Source organism: Pteropus medius, unplaced genomic scaffold (assembly GCF_902729225.1).
Source record: "Pteropus medius unplaced genomic scaffold, Ma_sr-lr_union100, whole genome shotgun sequence".
NCBI classification, from domain to species: domain Eukaryota; kingdom Metazoa; phylum Chordata; class Mammalia; order Chiroptera; family Pteropodidae; genus Pteropus; species Pteropus medius.
The window spans coordinates 15,421,321-15,447,699 of NW_024346062.1; the positions used below are offsets into that span (position 1 = coordinate 15,421,321).

A 26,379-nucleotide genomic window follows, 5' to 3' on the forward strand; every position below is an offset into this window, starting at 1 on the left:
TTACAGAAAACCTTAAAGGAAAGAAAAACAATTTTAAATAGGACTTAAGACATAGATTTTACTTCAAGCTGTCTAAATGAATAATGAGGGTAATAAAATGACCTTTAATATACTCAGTGAATTTTCATCAATCACTTCTTAAAGTGTCTGTACCTACAAATCAGTAGCTTATTTCTGATAGCAAATTGTTATTTGAAGTATCAAATCCCTAATGATAGTGTTTTAAAGTCATTGTAATAGTGAGTTACTCTATATAGAAGGTGAGGATCATGCAGTCAAGAGTCTTGTGCAAACAGCACTGACAGAGTAGAGGAAATGGGGTTAAAGTAGGTGATTAATCCAGCAAAGGAAGCTTCTATTTCTGTTGAAATTGTATTCTTGGTTATCTGAAAAATTTACAGCAGGATCTTACTAAAACTAAATCAGTCTTGAAGAATGTCACAAATGATGGGAAAGGTATCCAAAAATGGAAGAAAGACCAATAAGATATGATTTTCTAGGTGATGTAAAAAATGGACACTTGACAATGACCTTCCTCAAAAATATTATAATAGACTCTGACAGATCACCACAAGACTTAGTTAAGAACCCATTCACTAATCAGTAGAAGTAAATGTAAGTTTACTAAAAAGAAAAAGGTCACTCTAAACCACTTTGCTTCCTTCTTTGTTAATTCCGTCTTAGCTAAGAGAAAAGCAGAGCCTAATTAGTGGGTCTCATTTGAATCTTTGGAGTCAGAAGACAAACTGACCTCCAAGAGACCGCTGAGCAGAATCAAGTCAAACACTTTTCTCAATAAAGATCACAGATATGCGTGCTATCTCAGCACTAAGATGGAGGATTTCATGAAGTCATGTTTGAGATTGCAACACGGAGTTGAAGAAGTGAAAAGTCTTTTCTGTGACATATAGATTAGATAGCAAATTACAGACGCTATTTCAGTTCAATTAATATCAAAATTCTGGAAACTAATTCATGAAATCCCATTCCTGATGAGATTTAAAAGCTAGGTTTGTTCTCCCCTCCTTCCCCACACATTAAATATTAACACATTTTAATAAGTATAAATCAAATGTTTACTAAGGTTTAAAGTAAGTTAATATGATTTGGAAATAGTTTTAGGAGTCACCTTACTTTTATTAACAGTATCATCTAACTATTTCAAGATGATTTTTTTCTGCTTTCTTACCAGTTCTGACTTAAGTAGAAGCTGGAAATGATTGAGAGTTCATCTATGACATTTATATTGCAGTTTCTCCTCAGTCTGAACTCTGCCACAAGTTACAGAGCTTTTGGGAACCCTAGGGTATTGTAAAGGGTTTCCAACCCTACAAAAATGAGAAGCGTTAATTAATAGAGATCATGAAAAGCACACAAGAGTTTGATTAACAGCTGGAAAATGTTCAGGAAAATGTGCTTCAAAATAAAGGAAAACATTTATACAAACCAGCCCTAATTTTATCTGTATCAGAAACATAATGTCATCCTTTTGATTTTTATTCACTTCATTACACTTGACTAAACAAATACATGAGCATCAATAATTTCCTCAGAAGCATTGTTATTTGAGAAAAGCATAACTATAAAAGGACTGGATAAATGCACAATAATCAAACCCAAGCTGATTATATTTAAATAAATTTGTTAAATTCTCTCACTTTTAATTAAATAATAAACAGTGGATAAACGCCTATATATAAATTAAGCATTTTAAAAAATAAGGGTGTTTATCCCATGACTCAAATTTATCAGCTTACAAAAACAATGAAAATATTAGACATCAGCCAAATTTAATTTGAAACACGTATCTCTACTTTTTGTCAAAGAATATAAATCCAGTCATTAATCCCTTGCATGCATAAGATCACCACTTGTTGCTTAGGCCATGACTAAAATGCAGGGTAGAGAGTAAGGCCGGGCTCGCTCTTTGGAACCCTTTGGAAATATCAAGGGACTAAGCCTGTGGATTTCCTTAGCCTTGCTTTCTTTCAACTGCAATATGGAAAGATAGAAGCCCTCTGTTTTCCCTCTGGTTTAAGTTGAGCATTAGAGAGAATACAGGGTAGCCTAAAGCAGCTATTAGGAGGAAAGCTAGAACTTTTCCCTGTAGAGTGACAAATTTATAGCAGCTATTCTAAAGAATTATAGCCCCTTAAGTCTCCTTTTAAGGACCAAGTAGCTTAGTTTTCACAGATAGCCTGTGAAGAGGCTATCCTTCATTGTTGCTTTCTGTTATCCACAGTACATCATTTGAAAAAATCCTCAACCTCTTTGAATGTTCAGCTCAACTTCTTGCTCTGCAGGAGAATTGCCTCTACTCTAAGGACACTACTTTCCTTGTGTATCACCCAAGATATATTTATTTTTCCTCCAACCACTGAGCCTGGGGGCTAGGTATTTTTCCTCTAACCATTGAACCTGGGGGCGAGGTATTTTCTCTTTTCCACATCTACTATGTTCTCTTACCCCTTTCACCAGATACCCTTAGATCTCAAAAGTATATCACCTGTGCTCTTCTGAATTCCAGGTCATATGCCTCATTTCTGGGTAACACCATTGTCACCATTCTTCGTAAATTTAATATATAAGTAGGTTAGTCCTTTCAATTACTTTAACTTCTCTAATGGTATTGTCTGCCTCACTAATTCATCCACTCACCCCTATAGTCATACTCCAAACTTATTACCACTACCCATTCATTTCGGAAATTCACCTTCACACATTCTACTCTTTGACCATCCCTCCTATCTGTCGAGGTCACTCACTCTAGTACTCTTTTCATCCTCTTTCAGTAGCTGAAATTCCATTGTTCATCATTATATTTATTCCCTCACATACACAATCTCTCTCGCCCCTCTCTTCTTTCATGGCACTCTCTTGGCCAAATTAAAATCCTGGTTAAATTAGTGTTTTCATCTATTCATACATGTGCAGCTGAATTTTGTGTAGAAAAACCTAGAACAGTATTAACTGTTCTCTTCTTAACGTTATGACCACATAATGATCAATGCTGGCTCTTAATGGTGCCTTAAACACTGAAAATGATGAATAATCATACTACAGTTCAGGAGTTCATATACTTTCCTGCTTTCTTAGTTGGCAGTTTTATTTCTTAGTTGGCAGTTTTATTCCTCTTTTCCCTTCAAATCTCCAATATATCTTTTCCCAGCTTCACATTCCCCAATGGTTAGGTTTCTAACTTTACCAAGAAAACTGAGGCATTCAGAAGAGAGCTTCTGTAGACTTACCGTTCAGCATGTGAGCCCATTATGTCTGCTTTACCTGATGTTACACAGAAGAATATCATCCTCTCGAGCCAGTCACACCACTTTTACACTAGAACCCACCCCCATTGCCTCATCAAGGACATCATGCTAGAAAATCATACTAGCATTTCCACTTTTCTATGTCATCAATATTTTGCTCTCTACTGGCTCATTCCTCTCATTCTACAAATATGTTCTCCCTCACATCATAAAAGAAAACTTCCTTCTTTTGGTGCTTCTTTCCAACTATTTACCACCCCATTTTTGTGAATTTTTTTTTCAGTGAAACTCTTCAGAAGAGTAGTTTATATTTTTCCATTTATGTTCTTTATTCTCTCCTAGCCTCACTCCAGAGGGAATTTTCCCTTACATTGACCAAAAAGGTGCTCCTGTCAAATTCACCAGTCCCTCCATGTTGTAAAATTCAATGGTAAGTAGCCATATCTCATTTTATTTAGCTATCATCAGTATTTTCCTAAACTGGTTATTTCTTCCTCCTTGACATACCTTCTTCCCTTGGGCTTTAGGACATCATAAACTATTGGTTTTCTTCTAACATACCAGTCATTTCTTCTCAGAGTTCTTCACTGACTCTGCCTCTTCTTCCTAATCTCTAAATGTTGTAATGCCATATGACTCAGCTCTTGGATCTTCTTGTCTTTTATATCTGTACTCATTTCTTTGGTTTCTCATCCAGTCAAGGGATATATCCCCTGCCCAAAATCTAGTCTCATTATCCAACCGCCTATTGGACATCTCCATGTGAATGTCTAATCAACATTGAAAACCCAATATAGCCCAAACTGAACTCTTAGGCTAGACATCCCCATCTCAGTTGATGGCAACTCGATCTTCCAATTATTGCAGTCAATCATAACTCCTCTCTTTCTCTCTTATCTCAACAAAGCCTGGTGGCTAAACCTTGAAAACATTTAGAATCTGGTCATCACTCACCCCTCAACTTTCATTGCCTCAGTATAAGATATGATATACTCTTGCTTGAATTGCTATAGCAGTTTCTAATGATTATTTCACTTTGTATACTCCAATAGTATCAGCGTAGCAACAAAACATTAAATGTTCCATTTGTCGAAATGTGTATATTTTAGTTTTGAAAATCATATAGATCTTCATTTAATGATCTAGAAACAATAAAAAGTAATACTTTTCTAATTCTGTTTCCTAGGAAAGAGGAAAAATAGTAATTTTATGTGTGTGTGTTGGGGGTGGATGAGGGTGTAGATGAGTGAAGACTAAAGATAAATATGATCAAGGACTTCATAGAACAAGGAAGCAATTGTGAAAAAGACAGGCATGTATCTTTCATTATGAAGCTCACTATTTAGTAGGAATGATAGAAATAATAAGCAAATGAATACATATATAATTACATAGAATAATTATGAGAAAAATAGAAAGAGGCCTAATTAGATAGGGTGGTTAGAGAAGGACTCTCTGAGGAAGAGTTTGATCCAAGACCTGATATGGAGAAGGAGCAGTCATGTGATGAACTAATAAGCAAAACTTTAGGACAGAGGAAGCAGAATACCCAAAGGGAATTAGTTGAGAAAGAGTTTATTCTGTTCAAAACTCTGAGAAAGTTTCTGTTGTTGGAGCACAATGGGTCAGGGACAAGGGGAAGGAAATGCATTTGGAAACAAAGATGGAGGCTGGGTAAGGGAAACCGCAAAAGTGTCGGTAAGGATTGTGCATTTTATTCTTAGTACTGTGAAGAGTCTCAAAAGGATTCCCAAGAGGAAATTATTTGTCAGATATGTAAACAATATTATTCTAACTTCTGTATGAAAATGGATTGTAAAGAGACAAGAGCAAAAGCAGAGAGACCACTGCAAGATACCTATAAGATTATTTACAGGTGGGGGTGTCAAACAGGCAGCTGGATAACCATATCTTTGGTTTCAGGGTATGTTAGTCTGCTTGGGCTACCTTAACAAAATACCATAGTCTGGGCAGCTACAACAACAGAATTTTATTTTATCACAGTTTTGGAGGCTGGGAAGTCCAAAATTAATGTGTCAATTATGTAGATTTCCTTCTGAGGCCTCTTCTCTTGGCTTATGCGTAGCTGCCTTCTTGCTATGTTCTTGTCATCTCTTTGTGCAGAGAAAGAAAGCTCTCTGATGTTTCTTTTCTCTCTCTCACTCTCTCTTTGATATCTTCTTATAAGGATACTAATTCTATAGAACCAGAGACCCACCCTCATGATCTCATCTAACCCTAATTACCTCCCAAAGGCTCCATTTCCAAATACCATCACATTGGGAATTACAGCTTCAATATATGAATAGGGAATGCAATTCAGTCTATATACAGGATGAGATCTGGCTAAACATGTGAAATTAAGAAGGAAATTGCAAAAAAGGATATCAGAACATAAAATGCATGCAGTTTTCAAGGATGAGAACACTAAGGCTTTCATTTTTATATATTTATGATTTTATATAAACTCTTCCTTAGAACTTGAATCTGCTTTCTGCCTTGGCTTGGCAAGAGGGGAGGAGTGTAAAGGGCTGGGAGAAAGTGGTAAAGGGTTAAAGAAGTACAAATTAGTTGTTGATAAATGGTCACAGGGTTGGGGAGCACAATACAGGGAACGCAGTCAGCAGTAATGTAATGAATGGCTAAGTGTAGAGCAAGGCGGAGGAAGAGTAATCAGGAAGATCATTTCATAAACTATATAAATTTCTAACCAATGCTCAGTATACTTGAAACTAATAAAATAAAATTTAAAAAATATATACGTCATGATCATTTATCGAGTGCTGCCCAAGAGCCAGGCACTTTACATCCATTAGCTGTAATCATAATTTTGTTGGGGAGGCACTAATATCTGCATATCACAGGTGAGGACACCAAAGCCTAGAAAGTATGAAGTTCTTGACCAAAGTCCCTTAAGCAGGGTTTGACTTCTGTTCTGTGTGACTCTATCCCACTCGACTCCCTAAACTAATTCCACAATTCCCAAAATCAGGAGCTATCTTCTGATAAATTTTACTCACAATCCTTTTCTCAAGCTTCATGAGTGAATTAGTCCCTCATTTGTCTTTATATAACATCCTTTTTGCTACTCAGTAATTTTTTTTAATTTAAAAAGTTAGACATTTATACAATCCATAAAGCGATACCCTTGATTACTCTAGTACCCATCTGGCACTACACACAACCATTACAATATTGGCTATATACCTTATGCTATATTCTAAATTTCTGTAACTATTTTGTAAATACTAATTTATACTTCTTCATTTCTCCATCTTTTTTTATGCAACTACCAATGTATATAACATCTGTTTTGCACCTACATTGTAATAGTTCATCATCGTATTGCAGCTGATCTCAGACACGACCAGGCTTTTATGTCACTCCCACCAGAGTGAAAACAGGTATATAGTAAAATAGTTATTGAAATAAAAACCAAGCACTAAATTAATTTTAAAACTTATATGTGAATTTTTGAGAAAATAACTTCTCTGTGCAACATCCTAATTTGATTCAATCCATTTATTCTTTGCAGACTCTTCTTCATAATTTTAATCATTATAATTTTAATAATTTAACAAAATAAACACGACTTTTTCTTTGAGATTTGACTTTAAAATAGGAGTTTCTCTCATTGTCCAAAATTTATCAAAATGTAGTGGGTGTGATTGTAATAAGTCTAGGGATGTGACTTAGCAGTTCTTTTCTTCAGTTTCAACATCTATAAAAGTAAAAACAATATCCCCAAACAATTCATTATATTTCTTTGGACTGCATGTTAAATATTCCAATCCAAAGAGAGCAATTGCTATTAATAACCACTAAAATAATTAAGTGTAAATGGATTCTTCACTTGTGTTGTGTTTGCATCTCCATTACATATACACATATCAATTCAAAAATTAAAACTCAAAAAAAGCATCCTACTATTTTCAAACTTCTGAATTTATGCATAAAACTGACTTTTAGCTTTGGAAAATGGAATGTTCAGAGCTGCCCACAAAACTGGGTACCAAACAAGTATGTCTTGGATATTTTCACTTAAATGAGATAATGGGATATGGAAAAAAGAACAATGGAGTGATAAGCAGACCTCTATCCTAATTCTAACTATGTGATATCTGTATTATTTTTCTCAACTTCTGTAGGACTCAACTTCGTTACCAGCAAAATCATTAAATTTTGTTTATACGAGTTTAGAGCTCTGAGATTCTAATATTCTGTGGTTATTCTTTTGAGAGTGAGACTCAAATATCTCAATTATTTCTTTAATATAGGTGACTCAGTTTCAACCTAATATCAATTTATAGGTCTTACAATTTATGATAAATTGTAACATATGACAATTAAAATCATCGATCATTTCTTAGTGGGCTCTGTTGTTATGGTAGAGTTATTTGAAATAAGATATTCTGTATTCAGATTGCCATTTTTCTATGTTACTTTGTATGAGTCGCATAGCCTCTCTGACTAGTTTAATAATTCCTCATTTTTAAAATAAGGATTCTTGTGAGAATTAAACGAGTTTGTCCATATGAACAGTGCCTGGAATACGCAGTGTTCAACACAGAAAAAAACACTCAATTAATGGCAACTATTTTGTCACTCTTACAATCACCATCAGTAGCCAAATATTATTTCCAAATATTTCCTTTCCCTCCTTCAGCTTTAAATATCTTATAATCAGATTGTATGTTTCATTCAAGAGAAAAACAAGGTACTGTTCTCTGTGGATTTTAACCCATGAGGATTAACATTCAAGTTTTTTTTTCGAGCTAAGAATATTGTTCCATTTCCTTTTTTTCTTTTATCCCCATTTATGAATCAAAATCAATGAAAAATTATCTTATACAAATTTATAAATTTTATTCTACATGATTCTCTTTCATATTCTGAGTTTTTTATAATTTCAGTATTATCTGGTATGTATAGATGTATGTGTGTGCATATGTGTGTATGTGTGTTTATATATATTTATATATATATATACTTGTATGTTTCCAACGGTTCTCAGTTTTCAGTTTTTACCTATTATCTCTAAATACTTTGAAGAATTAGTCTCTTCTATTTTTGCGTTACACTTTTATAAAACTATACCTATTTCTTCACCGATGATTGATTTGTATGTTAAGAGGCAGTTCTATATACATGATGAATTCTCTGCCTCATCCATTTCTGTAGAGGGCAAAGAATTCACTTTGAGGTCCTGATTCTGGCGAATTGCTAACCTGGGGCCAGAAAACTTAATATAAAACCCGAGATCATAGCTGTATCCCCACACTGCACCAACTGACCCTTCTCTATTCTGTGCCAACACTATATTTCAGGGTCTAATTTATTATCATATCAGCCCAAACTGCTTCTTTTTATAAGAGTAGTAATGGTTTTATCTTTGCATCAACTGTAAAGTAACTTTTTCTCCCTCTTAGTTCATAGTAAACTTTCTCTCTTCTGTGACTTAGGTGAAGAAAAAAATATATTGGCATGTAGCTTTTGAATGTACGTCTAGGGATGTAGTTATTTTACCCGCAAATATACAGAGTTGGAAAAACCAAACTATAGGTATTTGTGGAGACATACATCCACGTGTATACATCTCTATATATTTTTCAAATAAACATATACATATTGTCTGGGAAAATTACTAAATGTCTCCTTTCTTTGAGTTTACCTCAGTACTGTAAGATCATGATTTGTCATATATCTGAAAAATAATATATATTCTTGAAATTATTTCCTTTATTGTCTCATTATGTAAATAATATAAATGATGCCTTACTCTTTCTTTTTTCCAATTTCAGTTGAGATCCAATTTTTTCACTTTTACTTTCACCTTCCAATCTGTCCCTTTGTATCTTTTCCTCTTTAGCCTCAGTATATATGTTTAAATAATATTTCTTCTTGAAAAAAATCTCACTCTAAAAAAAGTAGGCACTACATTTACCTCAAATACAATTAAACCCACCAAGCAAATCTGTCAATTCTCAATAAGCTCCCAGCAGCACAGGATCTTATGGTCTATGTGTGTGCCAAAATGGGCACATGATGTTTCTGACTGCTGTCAGTCCTTTGACATACAAGATATTTTCTTTATATTGCTTTTTCTCTAGTTAAATCATATTTCCGGCATATAAATGTATAATCAAATTTTTTCAGTAGATGAGAACGCTTTACTTCTCCTATCTTGTAGGTTATTGCTAACAACTTTAAAAGAGGAACTCTGAGTCTGTCTTCACTGCACATATCAGCTTGTTTCCTCTTAGCAAAATGACAGTGGGAATAATTAGAAATAGCATGTGGAAAGGTGAAAATGTAAGTACATTCAGGTTTTTGGACAATCACACATGATTTGCGCATTAATGCAAAGATTTCAAAACAGGATTTTTCCTTCTTCTAAACATCTCTCCTCTGAAGTAAATTACTGAATGAGATTGAAAAAAATTTTCTTAAATCTATTATAATTCTTATCTAACTTCATTTTGTATCACCAAAGGTGAAAAAAGACAACAGGAAAATAAATGGATCTGAAACGTTTACTTTACTGGGTTTTCTCACTTTGAAAGGACCACTTCACCTGTTTCTCTGAATCCACTGTCTGTGGGTCCCAGGTGTTGTTGAGGTTTAGATTAATAAAGACACCTCAAGCCACAAGAAAACGTGATTAGTAACTGTCCATTGCTCTCCTGGGTAGACAATGTATAACCGGTCAAGTTAGGACTGCAGCAAATGACCTCTAAAGCCCTTTGCCATCCTGAAATTCTATTAGGAGGAAACAATTAAACAGAGCAAGTTTCCAATGTGTGCACCTGCTCTCCTTATCTTAAGGGAATGTCAAGATGCTGTATTCCAAGAGAGAACAGATTAACAAAAATAGACAGGTTGGAAGTGGTGTTGGCCCAATATTTTGAAAGCTTTGTCTTATAACTTGTCTCTGAAGATACAGCTGGGATATAAGGAAGATTTATAAGAGTATATGTTTTGAAATTCAGGTTTTGTTTACATGCAATATATTAAATAATTTCAGACTCATATATACAGGACTGTATACAGAGTATATACAAAGATGATGTTATGTCTCCAAGGTAACAATTATTTATTATTTGAAAGAGATATTACTAGAACTGTATAGCACCTGGAACTCTATAATGAAATAATACTTTGTAATTTAATGATTGGGGCAAAAACTATTTATCTCATTATGTGTAAACTGAACCTGGAGCCTGAGGAACAGTTCCCAAACACAGGTGGACCCTGTCCTGTCCCTGCTCTCTAGTTATTAAATCTAACATGCAAAGTTCATTCATTTGGTAAATGTGTATTCCTACCTGGTGAGTTGTTTCATCATTTACCTGGATTCAAAGGTGACAAATGCAAAACCCATGCCAAAAATGATATGGGGACGAGGCATGAGAACTACACAAACTGATAAGTTATATTCATAGCCTACAATGTGCTGCTGCCAGACCTCTGGAAGCCTACAGAACAAAGGAATATTCCTGCTGGGATTACTAGCAAACTACTCGCACCATGAAAGAAAAACAGTCTTTCATTTGTACCCTACACAAAATAAACCTAATCATTCATTCCCTAAAGCCAAACCATGGAGAACCTATAGAACAAAGGCTGAGATTGCTAGCATGCCTTTCGTGTTATATACCCACACCTTTCATGCTGCACATCTATACTGCACATCAAAGGAAAACAAGTAAACAAAGTCTTTGAACTGTAATTCACAGAAACTAAGAATGACATATAAACTTAATTCCTCAGACACTCAGAATCTCACTCTCTGTCTCTTAGACCACACTTTGTCTATGGAGGGTCATTCTTTCTCTAATAAACTTTCCTTTTGTCTTTAACTCTAGAGTACACTTGAATTCTTTTCTGCACCCAGTCAAGAACCTGCCTTCTATCTTTGATATAGGACTTGAGTCCTATATCAAATTCACCTTGTCCTGCATCAAAGGACTTATTAAAGCAAAACCGTGTCTCTCCATTGATATTACAATTTGTGGGGCTAGATATTTCTGAATAGTGACCCAATTACAGTGGAGATGACTTAAATGGAAAGCACTGAGCAATAAGATAAACCATTTCCCTAACCTTTATATAAACTTCAGTCAAAGAATTGGCTGACTACCACGCAGCTGGAAAAGGTAAATGTCATGTTGTATTGTTTGTTGCTCTATAAAAACGGCGTTAATGGACTATTCACAGAAATGTTTGCAGGCTAGACGCTAGGACATCTTGAGAGCTTTCCCACTTGTGACTTTTCACTGAGCCCTTTATGGACAGTGAGGAATGTCAGGATGCACTGAGGGCAGTTTTCTAGAGAAAAGTCAGAAGGGGTTGATGGAAAAGGGAGTTGACCTTTTTACATAGAACCATTTCCTTGTCCATGTTTCATAAATACAGACATACCAACCTGCTGCCTTTCCTTCATATACTCTGATTTAAGAATAAATGAGGATAATTACCAATCTTAATTTCAGTTCAGAGTTCTCAATCTTTTGTGAGGGTTGGTTCATACCAAACTGTTCATTAAGGTTATTTGAATCTCATTAACATAGCCATTTATTTCAAAAGAGAAAAAAAGAACAAAGAAAGATGTCATCTGTTCCCACCAGTTGTGTGTTTTCACACCCCCTACCTAGAGACTAACCCAGTACTACATATTGTCACAGTGTCGCACTAGGTGTTATTTGCGCTGTTCTCATTTACTCCAGCTGCTATATTCTAGGAAGGCAGAAAGTCTCTCAGAAACAAGTGCTATTGAGACATGTCTTCCCATCTGCAGTGCATAAAGGAGTATTTATATTTTGCTATTAAGGTGCTGTATTACTAAGCATATCTCTCATATATTTTACTTTCCTCTGGGAAAAATTGTTTTCTATTCCATATTTCATTTGCTCTATTACGATCTCTAATTCACTGAGCCAGATAATATTAGAGTGACAATTATAATGCAGATAGATGATTCAGGCAAACATGGTATAGAATTGAAAGAGTCAAATATTTTTTTCTATCCTATTACAGGCTTTAATCTATTAAGTTAATTATGTCTTTTTATACAAAACCCTCAAATATTATTAAGTATCAGTATTATAAATTCTCTTTGCTTATATCATGTTTCTAATGAATTAGTGAGATTAATGAGGCACACAAATAACCAATGTCACCCTAATAAATTTAATTAAAAATAAATAAATAAGGGGAAAATGAGGCACACAAAGAAAGATTCTTGATCTTAGTGCATAATGAAGTACAGGCCATTTTCAATGAGGGCCAAATGGAAAATTTATTTGAAATTTTCAGAATTGACGAAACAGAAAACAAGGCTAGAACATCACCTCAAGACTTAAAACTAATGCAGTCTAACGTTATTTAATGCTCCATGAATGCTTTAATATGAACACCTCTGATGTTCGGCCTCATCCTCTTTTATCCACATGCCAACTCCCTTCTGTAATAGCAGGTTTCAAAATGTATTCTGAGGAGGAATTGCTGCCATTTAGGATGCAATCTAAGTGACAGTTCTCCCATTAGAAACGAGTAACAGCACATCAGTAGGATTATTGACCAAGGACAAGTGGTAAGCAGCCAGATGCTGATTGTATTAGTTTCCTAGAGCTGCTGTAATAAAGTACCACAAATTGGGTGCCTTAGAACAACAGAAACTTATTGTCTCATAGTTCTGGATGCTAGAGGTCTGAAATCGAGGTGTTAGCAGGGAGGGTTTCTTCTGAGAAATGTGAGGAAATGATCTGTACTAGGCCTCTCTCTTTGGCTTATGGATAGCCATTTTCTCTCTGCATCTGTTCGCCTGGCATTCTCTTTGTATATGTTACTATATAAAAATGTTCACTTTTTTATAAGGATACCAGTCACATTGGATTAGGGGCTCACCCTACTCCAGTATAACTTCATCTTAACTAATTTTATCGGCAATAACTCTTATATCCAAGTAAAATCACATTCTGAAGTACTGGGGGCTAGAACTTCAACATATAAACTTTGGGGGAACAATGCAATCCATAATGCTGTGTATTTTAAAGAACTTACTCCTACTTGCAAAAAGATGTGAGAAGGATATTCAACATTATATATTCTCAGGGAAATGAAATTAAAAGCCACAGAGAGATACCATCACACCCTAATATAATGGCTAAGAATGCATGTGCCTTTCGGTAGTAGAATGGATATATGAATTGTGGAATATTCAGTAGAACACTGTATAGCAACTAAAAAGAAGAAAAAACTGCTGCCACATGCAACATGACAGTTGAATTATATATTTTGATGAGGCTGCAGAACAACCAGATTCTCATGCATTGCTATGAGATTGTAAAATGTTCCAACTGAAAAACACTTTATACTATCTACTCTTGTCACTTATCCTGACCCTGAAATTTTACTCATCGATATGTACCAAAGAAAAACGAGGACATATCTGCAGCAAAAAGAATGGACAAGAACGTTCATTGCAGCTTTATTAATAATATAAAAAACCTGGAAACAACCAACATGTTCTTCAATAATAGGATGGCTCAGTGAATTTTGACATGTTCATAGTAGAATACTGCGTAGCGATTATAAAGAACTACTACTACATGGAACATCATAGCCGAATCTTACATGACGTTGGGCAAAAAAACTCCGAAATAAATAAATAAGTACTGTACAATTTTACTTATATGAGTAAGAAACAAGTAAAATTAATGATGATAAAGGTTACCTTTGGTGGGATGGTATTGACTAGAGGCAGCATGAGAATAGCTCTTTTGGTATGCTTAATGTCCTCTGATCTGGGTTGTGGTGAAGTGGATAAATATATATGTAAAATTTTGTCACTTTTTGGTTTTTGTGTTATACCTTCAAAAAAATTTTTAAGTTGCACTAAAATACAATAAAAACTAAAAAGGAGATTACATAACTTGTAAAGTACGGTTTTCATGAAGCCATTAACAGAGAATTAAAAAAGGAAAATCCAATTAGTAAAGGCAGAACCTGATTCTGTCTTCCAGTTTTAGAATTTTATACTACTAGCTCAGAGACTCAGCTATAGGAGGTAACTGGGGAATTCCCACTTAACCCAAGAAACACTCCCTACCTGCTTAAGTTAGGAAGTGGTGGTAGTGAGATGTTTCTTCCTAGCTTTCTGCCCCACCCCAGCACACTCTCAGACTTTACACAGATACTACACTCTTAATTCAATATGCATCAGGAAATTCCCATTTTATAATGGGTATTTATGGAAAGTATAGGGCTCAAGGGGATGATTAAGATATTTCTATATGTTACCTTTATTTTCAGTCATTTACATTTGAATCAAAAGTCAAGGCCCAGGCCTGGGGCATTTTCAGTTCATGCCAAAATACCAGAAGGGGAATATTTCCATTGGAATGACTCAGGCTACTCCCCAAATATTTACACTTCCCTTCACGCCCTTAACTCTGCAATGAAGAATTTGTGAATTTGGAGATATTCCAGAATCATATAAATCCCCCTATTTTGAATTCAAAACCAAACCTCATGAAGGAGAAGACTAATCCTTATTGAAAACATCAGGAACACTGTTTATAAATGTCAGAAAATGAAGATTTTAAATAATTTACCTAGCATTTTCTATGATATGATTCTTCATAAAAGAAATAATACTCACCAAATTAAGAATTTGAACCTCGAGGAACTCTATGTGCTTTTTTTTTGCTTTTTTTTTTTTTAAATTTTGTATTGTACATAGAGTAAGAAAACTCTTCTGAGATTTATCAAGTCATGGGCAGAAATATGCTCTGAGAAATGTTGCAGAAAGTTCTTTTATCTTTTCTTTGTTCTCTTGATTACCTAATTAATTGTTTTCTTAGCAGTAAGCCCTAAGGCAACCACCTTGGACTCCTAGCACAGCAGTGACCTTTGGCTTTTATTCCCTTTAATCAGTACTTTGGAGTCAAGACCTTCTCCGTCACTTTTTAGGGAAAATTAAGGAATTAGAGAGTATCAAAAAATATAGGTCAAAGAAAATAAAGAATGAAAAAAAACAAGTGATTAAATGTCAGTTATCAGACCATTAATAACTTCTAAAAACAGTTTTAGTAGAGTTATATAGGAATAAAAGCCTTTAATATTTTTATGAATCTGTAGAAATGACATTGTTGGCTAGGCTAAGTATGGACTCTATTCATTTCAAAGATTGCTACTATATTTTTTTGGATATTTTTCTCCTCCAAATCATTAAAATGACTGTTATTTACCATTGATAAACACTTACAACCAGGTCTTATTCTGGACAATGATGGAGTGGTGATGAGGTTTGGTCCTAACACCTTTCTATTTAGTTCCTCCTCTAAAATCTAGGAACCTGTTATCGGGGACAACCTTCATGGCAGGAGCAGCCCACCGTGCGGTCTCTCTTGTCTAGGAGAACCCACTGCTTGCCAAAACCACTGCTTCATTATGCTCTATCTCCATTTTACAAAACACTAAATGTTGCTGCCATGGGTGGGGGTGAACTAATGTGATGATATCCTAAAATTTTACCAATCTCAGTTCATGTGGTCAGACTTTTACGAAGGTACTTTAGAAAGAATTTAATATTGGAAATTCCAAACAACTTTAAAGAACATTTGAAGGTAAGTGTCCATCTCTCTATCTCTTTCTAATCATACCACGTAGATGTTTGCTGGCTCTGTTTCTCTAATTCTGATCTTGCCTAAAATACTAAAGACAAGAATGGTAAAATGTAGGGCAGTGGAAATTATCCATCAATGCATGCTCTGCTCTCCGAGTCCAGGGCACAGAACTGTGACATTGTGTTGCATCTGTGGTTTTAGCAGCTGTGGAAGTGCAGGTGCATGTCTTCTCAATACTGAGATATAGATATATTATTAAATTGACTCTTTCTTCTCTAGGGACTTCTCTTGAAGTTTCCTGTGACATATGTAGTTTTACGGCAGGAAACAGTATAGAATTGGGCCCAGTAGGAATACTTTAATTAGAACCCAATATACACTGATATAAAGTTCCATTGCAGTTGGGACAGTTTGCAAACTCTCTAACTTATGAGTGCATCTGTAATTCCCCAGAGCCCATCTCATTCTTGCACACAAAGCTGCCTGAGGAAAAGTCAGCTGACTTGTGTAAGTAAACCACAATTGTGTTTCATTGTGCATATCTAGTCTATTGAAGGATAGATTCATTATGTACCAGAGATGAAGGTATTTCCGCCATCCCCCCCTCAGTTTTCTGACATCTAAAGCACTAACAAAGGTTTTAAATAATGCATGAGCAAGTACTCGACCCTTTCCTCTCTAAGGTCTCTCCTCTTTGTCCTCAGATCAGATCCTTGATATGAGAGCATGTGGAATTCCCCATTGACTAAGTCCCTGGACAGCATGTAAAGTTGAATATTGCTGAAATCACTTTCCTCTGCAGCTGCAAAATAATAATCCCCAAATAGTTTATCAAAGACAAAGAAAACATGAGTTTATGAGAGCACTTGAAGAAAAAAAATTATTTCCATTGTCAAAGCTTTTAATCAAAAGTATTTTGAAAATTAGAAATATGTAGATTTTCTAACCTCAAATGCATATTTGTTCGTTCCTTTGTTCATGCTGATATTTTATAGGACTTCCTGTGGAATTGCAACTTAACAGTAGAAAGATTTTTTTTAAACCACGTGCCTGAAAAATACTGATCAATTGAGGTCAGAAAGTATTAGTTCTTAATTCATTAATTGATTGCAATTTATTTTGGGAACTTAGTTTGCACATAATTTTTTTTCTTAGATACTGGGGTTCTGGGGGGGGAAGTAAGAAAGACAGTTCTTGAAAACACTGTTTTTGCCTTAGGAAACAACTTCCTAAATATTTTTATTCCTTGCTAACAACTTATATATAGATAATTATTTCTGTAAGGGACAACTTGGCATGTAGAGAAGATGTAGGTGTTTTAGACAACAATTTGAGTACTTCAATAGCAAGGGTTTTCTTGAATCTTTAAAAATAGTGAATGAGAACAACCATGTGTCCCATATTTTCTGAGCTGTCAATTTAGAAATAATTTATTTGGATTAAAACAAATACTGTTTTCTTTTCAATCAGAGGAAAATGTAATTAGAAAATGTTTAATGCCAACACAAGCACAATAATAAATTTGAAAACCTGTCCATTATCTTATAAAATTTACATGTGATATGCACCATTAGCACATTAAAACCAGGCTATGTAATCAGTGACTGAAAGATTCCCAAGCCTAGAGGCAGAAAAGGTTTAGTACAATATTGTCCTAGTGATGAGAATAATAATTATGTGTCATAAAGAATTATGTAAAACTGACAAAGCTAGCTATAAAAATTAATGTTTCCCCCGAAGTATTTGTCACACATTGATTATTATAATATCCTAGCCTAAAATTGTGAGAATATAAAACTTAACGCCTGGGCAATCTTCTTAGAGCAATCTTCACGGAAATTATTCCATTCTGAACTTTGTAATACTAAGAAATATAACTAGAAAAAAAAAACAAAGTTAAAAGCATGGAAGAACCCCGGAAAAAGTGATGACTTTATTTTATATAACCAAATGGAAGCAGAAAAAAAAACCTCTACTCTTAGGGCACTGAGTGTTTACTTCTCAGAACAGTAGTCCTGTGATGTGCCATATAAGGATAAAATAGTTAAAAATCATTCATATATATGTACAATATTTTAATATTAATTGTAATCAGGCAATTATGTTTGTATTCAAATTCCCCTATTTAACAATATTACTTTAAATGGTATCAAAATAAAGCAGTTTAAATTGGGACTGAAAAGATAAAAGTAAATATTGTCATTTTATGATTTATTCTGTATATATTTAATGGTATCACACTTGAAGGAGTAGCATCTTAACATGTAAAAAACTACATGTGACCCATATATTTACTTTTTGGTATAATTTTTTATCAAGAAAACTTTATTCTAAGATAAAGAGACTCTCCTGCTTCCAAAATCAGTTTGTAAATTGGTTAGTCATAGTTTTGTTTTTTTGTACTGCCAAGTAACAGGAATGCTATTTGGGTTGTTGAAGCAAGTATAGATTTATCACCTCTGGGAGGAACTTCTTTACCTAGTTCCTACTTGAATCTAGTATACACTCAGCCTTCTCCTTGAATTATTACCAAGCCATACATCCCACATTTATAGTAAGTAGATCCACAAAAGAAATAAAAATTGCTCTCAGCTTATTGGTGAATGCATACTGAGGCCATTACCTTATTTTTGGATAATTTTTTTGTTTTTTCCCAAATTCAGTAATCGCAGAATCTTTATAGAGAAAGCAGTTGCAAACTCACTACCACTACAACCATTAAGTAAAAAAATGCCCTTACGGCATAGAAAGTCTTTCAAAATATTGGCTATGTGTTCATTTGAGAAATTCCAAATTATGATAAAATTACTGCGAATGTACATGAAGACCATAGAAATGTCAAGCAAGTTTATTGTAAATAGTGCTATTATTTTCTTAGTTTTCTAAATTCTACTTACTAAAACAAACTGCAACAGAGAAACATTTTGACTCTAAATCTGATTTCAGCACATATTCTAGCTTTATTTGCTCTCTGCTGTGATTTTGATTCAATTACCAAGGGGTTTTTTTTGTTGTTGTTGTTTTGTTTTTGTTTGTTTGTTTGTTTTTAATGGAGCAGGACCCAATTCTGTATAATTCAGTGTTTTAATCATCCTTCATTTATGGTTTTTCCTTTGTTTTAAGCAAACTGTTTCACAGACTTGTCTTTGAAGTTAACTTTGAATAGGTGCATCCCCAAAGATTTTATCCTTTGATATTTAAATATACGTTTACCTTCAGTTTTTCAACAGTTATTATACTCAAAATATTTAAATTTTTTTAATTTCCCTAAACATAATTTGGGTATGTCTGAATGGGAAAAAAAAGTCAGATATCAAATGTAAGTGGAAGAAAGATCTCTTTTATTGTGACTTTTAACCATGAAGTTTACATTCACGAAGACTAAATTTAAAAAGAAGAAAGTTGCTATACTATACACCTCATTTTAAATCTAGATACATAGTAGATATGACTTATTCTTTTCCTTTAAAGGAAGGCTCAACTTCCAGTCTACATTTGTCCTGTCCTGAGAAACACCGATCATTACATTTTATTGATTTCTTAATAGAGTAATCCAATTTTTTCCTGCCATTTTTAATCAGAGCTACAATGACTCCATCCAGATATATAACCCAAAATTGAGAAACGGTTTGTGCCATTGACTAGTGACTTCAGGTTCTGGGAATGGTCATATATTTATTCAACAAATGTTTTTGAGCATTTATAATATATCAGATATATTCTAAGTACTGGGTATAATTTTAAAGATAAGCAAAACTCCCTGCCCTCATGGAGTTTTTACATTAATAGAAAATAAAACATATAACAAAAGAAAATATTGAATATTTAGTATGTTAGATATAAAATTCCTAAGAAGAAACAAAAGCATAAGAATAGAAATGTGTGTGTGTTAGGTGGGGTGGGAGAAGAGATTGATTTTACATAAGATGCCCAGGGAAAAACTGTTTCCAAATAATTTGGAAAATGCATTGAGCTAATTCAGTTTATGCCCTAAGAGAAATACGCCATTTTATTGAAGAATGAAAATGGATGAATTTTCCATCAATGAATTATCATGAAAATGTTTTAAGAACCATGGCATTAAAGAAGTACATTTGAATGTAGTATAATATGCAGAAAATAAATATTTATTACAATGTGCATTGATATGTGTAGGTTACTTTGGTCTGTCTTCTCCATAATCTTTTACAAAACTGGGAGATTCTGAGAAACAAGTAAGTTGTTTCACCTAAGTTGGAGGTCTAGAATTGCAAATGAATTAACAGTAAGGAATAAAAAATATTTTGGCTCCAAACTTCAGTTCACGTGTGTTAGAGTGGATTATAAAACACACAAGAACAAGTGATCTTTCATACTATTTGGCAAACGAAATCTAAGTATCTTAATATAGGAATCGTAAAATAATATTGCACATTTTTGTAGCTCCAACAAGTACCTTGCATTATTTTTAAATAAAATTTTAATAAGTAATTTTGACTGAAGGAAAACTATCATAGTAATCATGCCAAATCTACTAAAAAAAAAAAAAAATAGAAGACATTTCTCACAGTGAGACACTGGAAATTCATGTGCCTGCCTTTGAAGAAATGTCAGCTTATCATGGTGAAGTCATTTAGTTTTTAGGAAGATGATAAGGCATTTTATAATTCCTGTAAGATATCTCATATTCCTCTACAATTTCCACAATAGAGGAATTTGTAAACCTTCTAAATCTACATTCAAGCCACTCTACCCATTACACTCTCTAAACCATTTGCTTACTTCTACTATCAAATGAGGAGAAGTATCCCTTGTGAGCACAAATTAGGACTATCATCATTTGGGATTACATGTGGACATAAAGGGAAAGACAATGACCTGGATACTGAACCTAATTAAAGAGGAATCAAACATTGGAGCAATCAGCCCCTTTTTCAGCAATCTCTTCCCAGAAGGGTCCTTGACCTGAGATTCATTGGGATGAACATCCTCATGGGACCAAAGACTGTTCTCTCTTATATCCTTTCCTTGGACCTGTTTTCAGCAAAAGCAAGTGTTTCTGTGGCATCACGTCTGTCAGATCCCAGTCTTGAGGTAACCACCTCTTGCAAGGAGTGATCTGTACATGAAATCCAATGAAGTATTCTGAACAACTGGCTTCTAAAACTTGAATCCTGGTGGGTGTAGATGAGTTTTCTTAGCAAGTTGCTAAATCACTGATTTTCTAATTTTAAGAGCATCACTAAGACTTGCTTACAGAATTACTAGCTATTTTTCAAAGAACCAAGGACAAAGAGTTGAATTTTTTTAGAAATATTTTATCTTTCAGACATGATCATTCCTGCTCAGCATACCCACCTTCCTCTCTAAAATCAAAGAGAGTAATACCCATTTAAGTAGTGCTAACTCTAACAATTTCCACTAGAACCAATCAAGAAAATATTGATATCTTTTATTTCCAAGCAGAGTTCTTCTCTCTTCCTGAATATCTACTTAGCCAATTATGGTGAGCATACAGATTTTTAATATATATGACAACATCAATGATAACAGTCTATCCCTAGGGACCTCACTCATGTAAAAGCAATTCTTTTAGATTTGGATTTTTTAAAAAGGTAGCAAAGGTTTCCTTTTGTAAGGAAAAATCCCCTCCAAACTGCTTGCCCAGAAGATGTGTTTTCTAAATATGTGTAAGACACACCCAGCAGCATCTGACACCTGTGTCAGTAGGGGAAGGCCCATTAGCCCTGCAGTAGTGACCAGGGTAAGAAATGCCAGGTGTACATGCCCCAGGCCAGTCTCCTAGGCAGCCTCTGTTCTCCCAAATCTAGCTGAGAACAAAATGTGAGTGATGTATAACCTTGATGGAGCTAGTTCGAACAGTGCTGTGTATCCAACTGTGTTGGAAATTACCCAGGGAAGCCTGTTTCAACAGGTCTTCTAGCTGCAGTTGTAGGTCCAAAAGGTTCAAGGGAGTCTTTGAACTTGAGGATGCCTATCATTCCCAGGTTTTGGAGGCTTCTAAGGACTGCTAGTTGACAGTTGCCAGGAAACGGAGAAAGGAAGTTAATAAGCTAACTCTCTTCAGCCGTAATTTATTACATTTCATGTTTTTCCCTGTCTTTTTCACACATTTGGAATGCAGTGCTACCACCGGAAGATCTGTTCCTCAGAATATATTTTAAATCATGTTTTCTAATCCTGGCTTCACAGAGTTCTATAATCTCTAAAAATTTAGTTATTCTTGTTTGTAAAATTTGTATAGGATCTAGTCACAATCGAGTTCATAAACACACTTATAGATTAATAGACATAGAGTCTAACAGGTTTACTTTACTTCCTACTGACTATTCTGGTGGTGTGCACGGACTGCTGCACAGCATGACACAGTGAAGGAAGTAGACAACAAGAATCCGAAACTGGAAAGTGAGGCCTCCCTCCACAACTGCTACTTTAAGAGTTTTCTCAACCTTTCTAAGCTCCAGTTTCAAATCTACCAAATGAACATAATAAAACTTGTCCTATATATCAAGAGGCTGGCATATTAATCTAAGAAGATAATTTATTTTAAAACACTTTGATAAGAGCCAAATGTTACAGAAGTGAACAGTTTTTATTTTTGTAGATCCTGATACTTCCTGGGGCTTTCCCAGATTGGGTAGTCCTCTGTGAAAAATCTCATCTCTTGGGCCTCTTGCATTTTACATGATTATGTAATCTTCCTCTCTGGTGATTGTTACGTGCATACTAGGAAAACACTTGATGGAGGCACGTAAGAAAGGGAGAATATTTTCCTCCTCTGTTCTTGCTTCCCTGCGGGTGCACAGCTCAACTGACCGGCCAGGAGGGAAACATGCAGTACATGTGCACGATAGAAGTTGCTTCATGCTTTTGAGCTTCCTTTCTGGAAAAAAATTTAATGGACTATGGAAAACATGCTATCTTGAAGGAAAAAGATCCACTGCTTGGGACAGGAAGAGAATAACTTCTAATGGGGTAAACCAGTAAGAGGTAAATAGAGACAGTGGTTTTTGAAGCCTCTGATGTACTAAATTCCATGAAAGAAACGTAAGACATAGGAAAGATGATTCTCACCCTTGAAGGCTGTACAATTCAATGTGCCAAATCCCCCTGACCATACAGAGGCCAAGGAAATGATCGTTAATAAAGCAAGTGAATGTCGGTTATGTTTTATGTCGTTATTGTATATTACTAATAGATAAAGGAATAGTATATGACTGCTGCATTCACCAACATGGTTTTAAAATACTAATGACTTTCTGAAGTCATCGTTGTCATCTTATAGTCTTTTTCATTTGAATAATCAATAATTTAATTTTATAGTTGCCAACTATTTCTATTACATTTTCTTGCCTTTTGTTTGATTTATTCTTCCATTAATTCTTTCTGAATAGTTTCTCTAATAAAAGCCTTTGAAGATTCTAAGATACTTCTTTTTCCCAGTTCAGTACACCTCTGAATTGAGTACTCTCTCCTAACTCAGATTGATTGATTGATTGATTGATTGACTGATTGATTCATGCTACTTCAGGTTATCTTTTCTTCTTTGGGAGCTTTTTTTTTATCTTTTGGTTTCAAGGGTACTCAAGTCTAACTATAGCTTACTCTGAAGATCAAATATTTGTTCTTTCTCTTTTTCTGTTTCACATACTTGTAGACACAAAGAATATTTGTGAATTCTCAATTTAAAAATAATGAACAGCTGGAGAAATAAACATTATTTAAAAAGTAAAATCTTCCCGGAAATAATGATAAATTGGTCTATGAAGCAATTTAATTACAAAGAAAAGCGGTTTTCAAACTACTCTGCACATTGGAATCATGTGTGGAATTTTTATTTATTTTTAAATTTTATTTATTTTTATTATGATATTGGTTAACAAAATCCAGTAAGTTTCAAGTGTCATGTGTGGAATTTTTAAGAACAGTATTGCTTAGACCGCACTTCTAGAAATTCAGATTTAATTTGTATGGAGCACAGCCTGGAGGATTTTTTAAAAGTTTCCCAGGTAATAACAATGTACAGCCATGTTTGATAACTCCTGGTGTGGAAGGAATAGGAAAAATCAGTTGATGCATGTTTACATGAGTACAGTATGCACAATCACCTGCTCAATGCACTCTCTCAATTTATCTTCCAGCTGGGACTGAAATTATTGACCACAGAGTGTTTATGTAGCTAGTAACACTCATTCTAATTAAACATTAGCAATGATTTTCTTTCTGTTATTTCTTTCTACAGGGTTACACAGAGGTATCTGATATTCTGAACAGGTGCATTCATTAATGTGAATTTGCAAAGACAAATATTAAAAGAGCTGCTGGTTAAATATGTCAGTGCTATCTATTTGTGATGGTTGCCAGTTCAGCCCTTCGGAACTCACTGTGAGCCAAGGAGAACAATTAATAATGGCTTCAGCTTCTCAGATTTACTATAAAAGGATTTCAAAATGATTTTAATATTCTTAGTGATAACAATACTCTTTTTATCAAACAGAATAGTTACCTAGGGAAGTCATTAATTTTCAACCAGTGAATAACACTTAAGAATTTTATAAAATCTTTGAGATATAACACATCTCAGAAATCATCTAATAATACACTCTCACTTTTTTATAGATGAGGATATTATTCCTAACAGAGGACATAATTCAACTGTTACTATGCATTCAAATTAGGAGACAAAGCCCCATTTGAATGAACACCTTCTGTTTCTCAGTCCACCATCCCTTTTGTAATTGAACACCTTCTCTCAGAGATTTCCAAATACTACAAGTAAAAAGTCATTAGTTGCTGGAATCAAACATTTCTGTAAACCTAAAGGCCATTTAAAAACCTTGATGAAAATGTAAATTGATTTCTAAGAGCTCTTAGATTTCTGTAGATGAAACTTAGATTGATCTAAGTTAGCTATTAAAATAAACTGACTAGTATTTAAATTTCTCAAAAGCTTGCATCAAATTTCTCCAGAAATAGTTCTATTAATTGAATGCATTCCTTTAAAATTGTTGACTAGTCTTATTCATTTCCATTTCTTAAGGAAGATGTTTCTTAAGTATACCTCTACCTTGGATCAAGAGTTCCAATATTCCATCTATCTAATGGGAGGCAGGGGAGCCAGTCCAAGGCCTAATTTCCATTTGTGGAACAGAGTTCATGAAGCATGGCTTTCATCCATGGAACAGCTTACACAGCACTATGGTGGGGCTGCTCTTTATTGTATTTTGGAGGGTTCTCAAGTTCTCACTGATATTCAGGCCAGTGTGGTTAGCCTCTAAGCTCCTATTTTAGTTACTGGTGCCTTTCTTTTGCCCCTACATGTCGTTATTTTTGGCCTTAGATAAATCTTCTTGACACATTTTACCATATTCACAGCTTCATATTGAAGACCAACAATTCTAGTCCATGCAGCTGACTTTGCAAGGCTTTTGACCCTTCCTATGACTGTCTTTCAATGAGAGAATCATAGCACAGTAAGGGTCCTTAACTCTACATGAACCTCCATGATTTCAAACACAGAGAATTGTCTTCTATTTCCTTTATAAACTTCAATACAGGAAATTCTATGGCCTTCCGTGATCAGGAATTGCTGTGTGGCATACTATTTCTAAATACATGATTCTGTGTTTCTCAAATATCCCTTCATTACTCTTCATCGACTCTACTATTATAGAAAATAAGTAGACCTATTATAGAAATGAAATTCCTATACCACATTAAAGACTCAAGGTTTTATTATTTTGTTTTACTTTATTTTGTTTTCCAGAATAGTCAGCCTCTAAGTCTCTTTCTTATTTGCTATTTTAGTTATTGATGGTTTCCTTTGACCCATTATGTCATTCTTGCCTCAATTTAATTTTCCTGGCACCCAAGACCTGGGTTTGATTTCCAGCTCCACCATTTCCAGGCTATGTGATTCTCAGAAATGTATTTATTTGAACTGAATAATTCCAGGGTTCCTATTAATATGAATGAAACTAATAGTACCAGTCTTAACAAGTTATTATTAGGGCTAATATAAAACATATAGCATGGTGCCTGGTACAAAGTAAAATTTTTAAATGTTAGGGTTTTTTTTTTTATTGTTTGTACAATTGGAAGCAATTGTAACAGTGCAGAATAGGAAGCTAAAAGGGAGAAAGGGGCCAACTCAATTCTGACTTCTATGACCAGTGAAAACCTTATTCTCTATTCTAGTGAAAAGAGGGATTCCAAGATTCCTAGTTAGTTGTCTCCCATCAATACAATATGAGAAAAAAATTATGCATGTCAATCAAACAGGTCAATACCACTCTGAGTTTAATGCCCATTGACTCTAAAATATTATAAACACAGATGCTACTGTCTGAGCTACATATTCCTGAAGTAACAAAACCTTAGCATGAAAGGGTGTCAACGGGTAGTAGCTTTCCATAGTTGTCATGAGTTTTTAGGTAACTCATGTATTTCACTCATCTTCTTTAATTGTCTTTACTGAAGACAAT

The 26,379-nt window shown here is 34.4% G+C and overlaps 1 long non-coding RNA gene across 1 annotated transcript in view; it reads left to right on the forward strand.

Moving 5' to 3' along the window:
- LOC120612576 (uncharacterized) overlaps nucleotides 1–26,379 on the forward strand; it is a 176,354-nt gene that overhangs the window by 113,796 nt on the left and 36,179 nt on the right. Inside the window, exon 2 of the long non-coding RNA XR_005655497.1 lies at nucleotides 3,609–3,696. This is a non-coding gene — a long non-coding RNA (uncharacterized LOC120612576). The remainder of the gene's footprint in view (nucleotides 1–3,608; nucleotides 3,697–26,379) is intronic.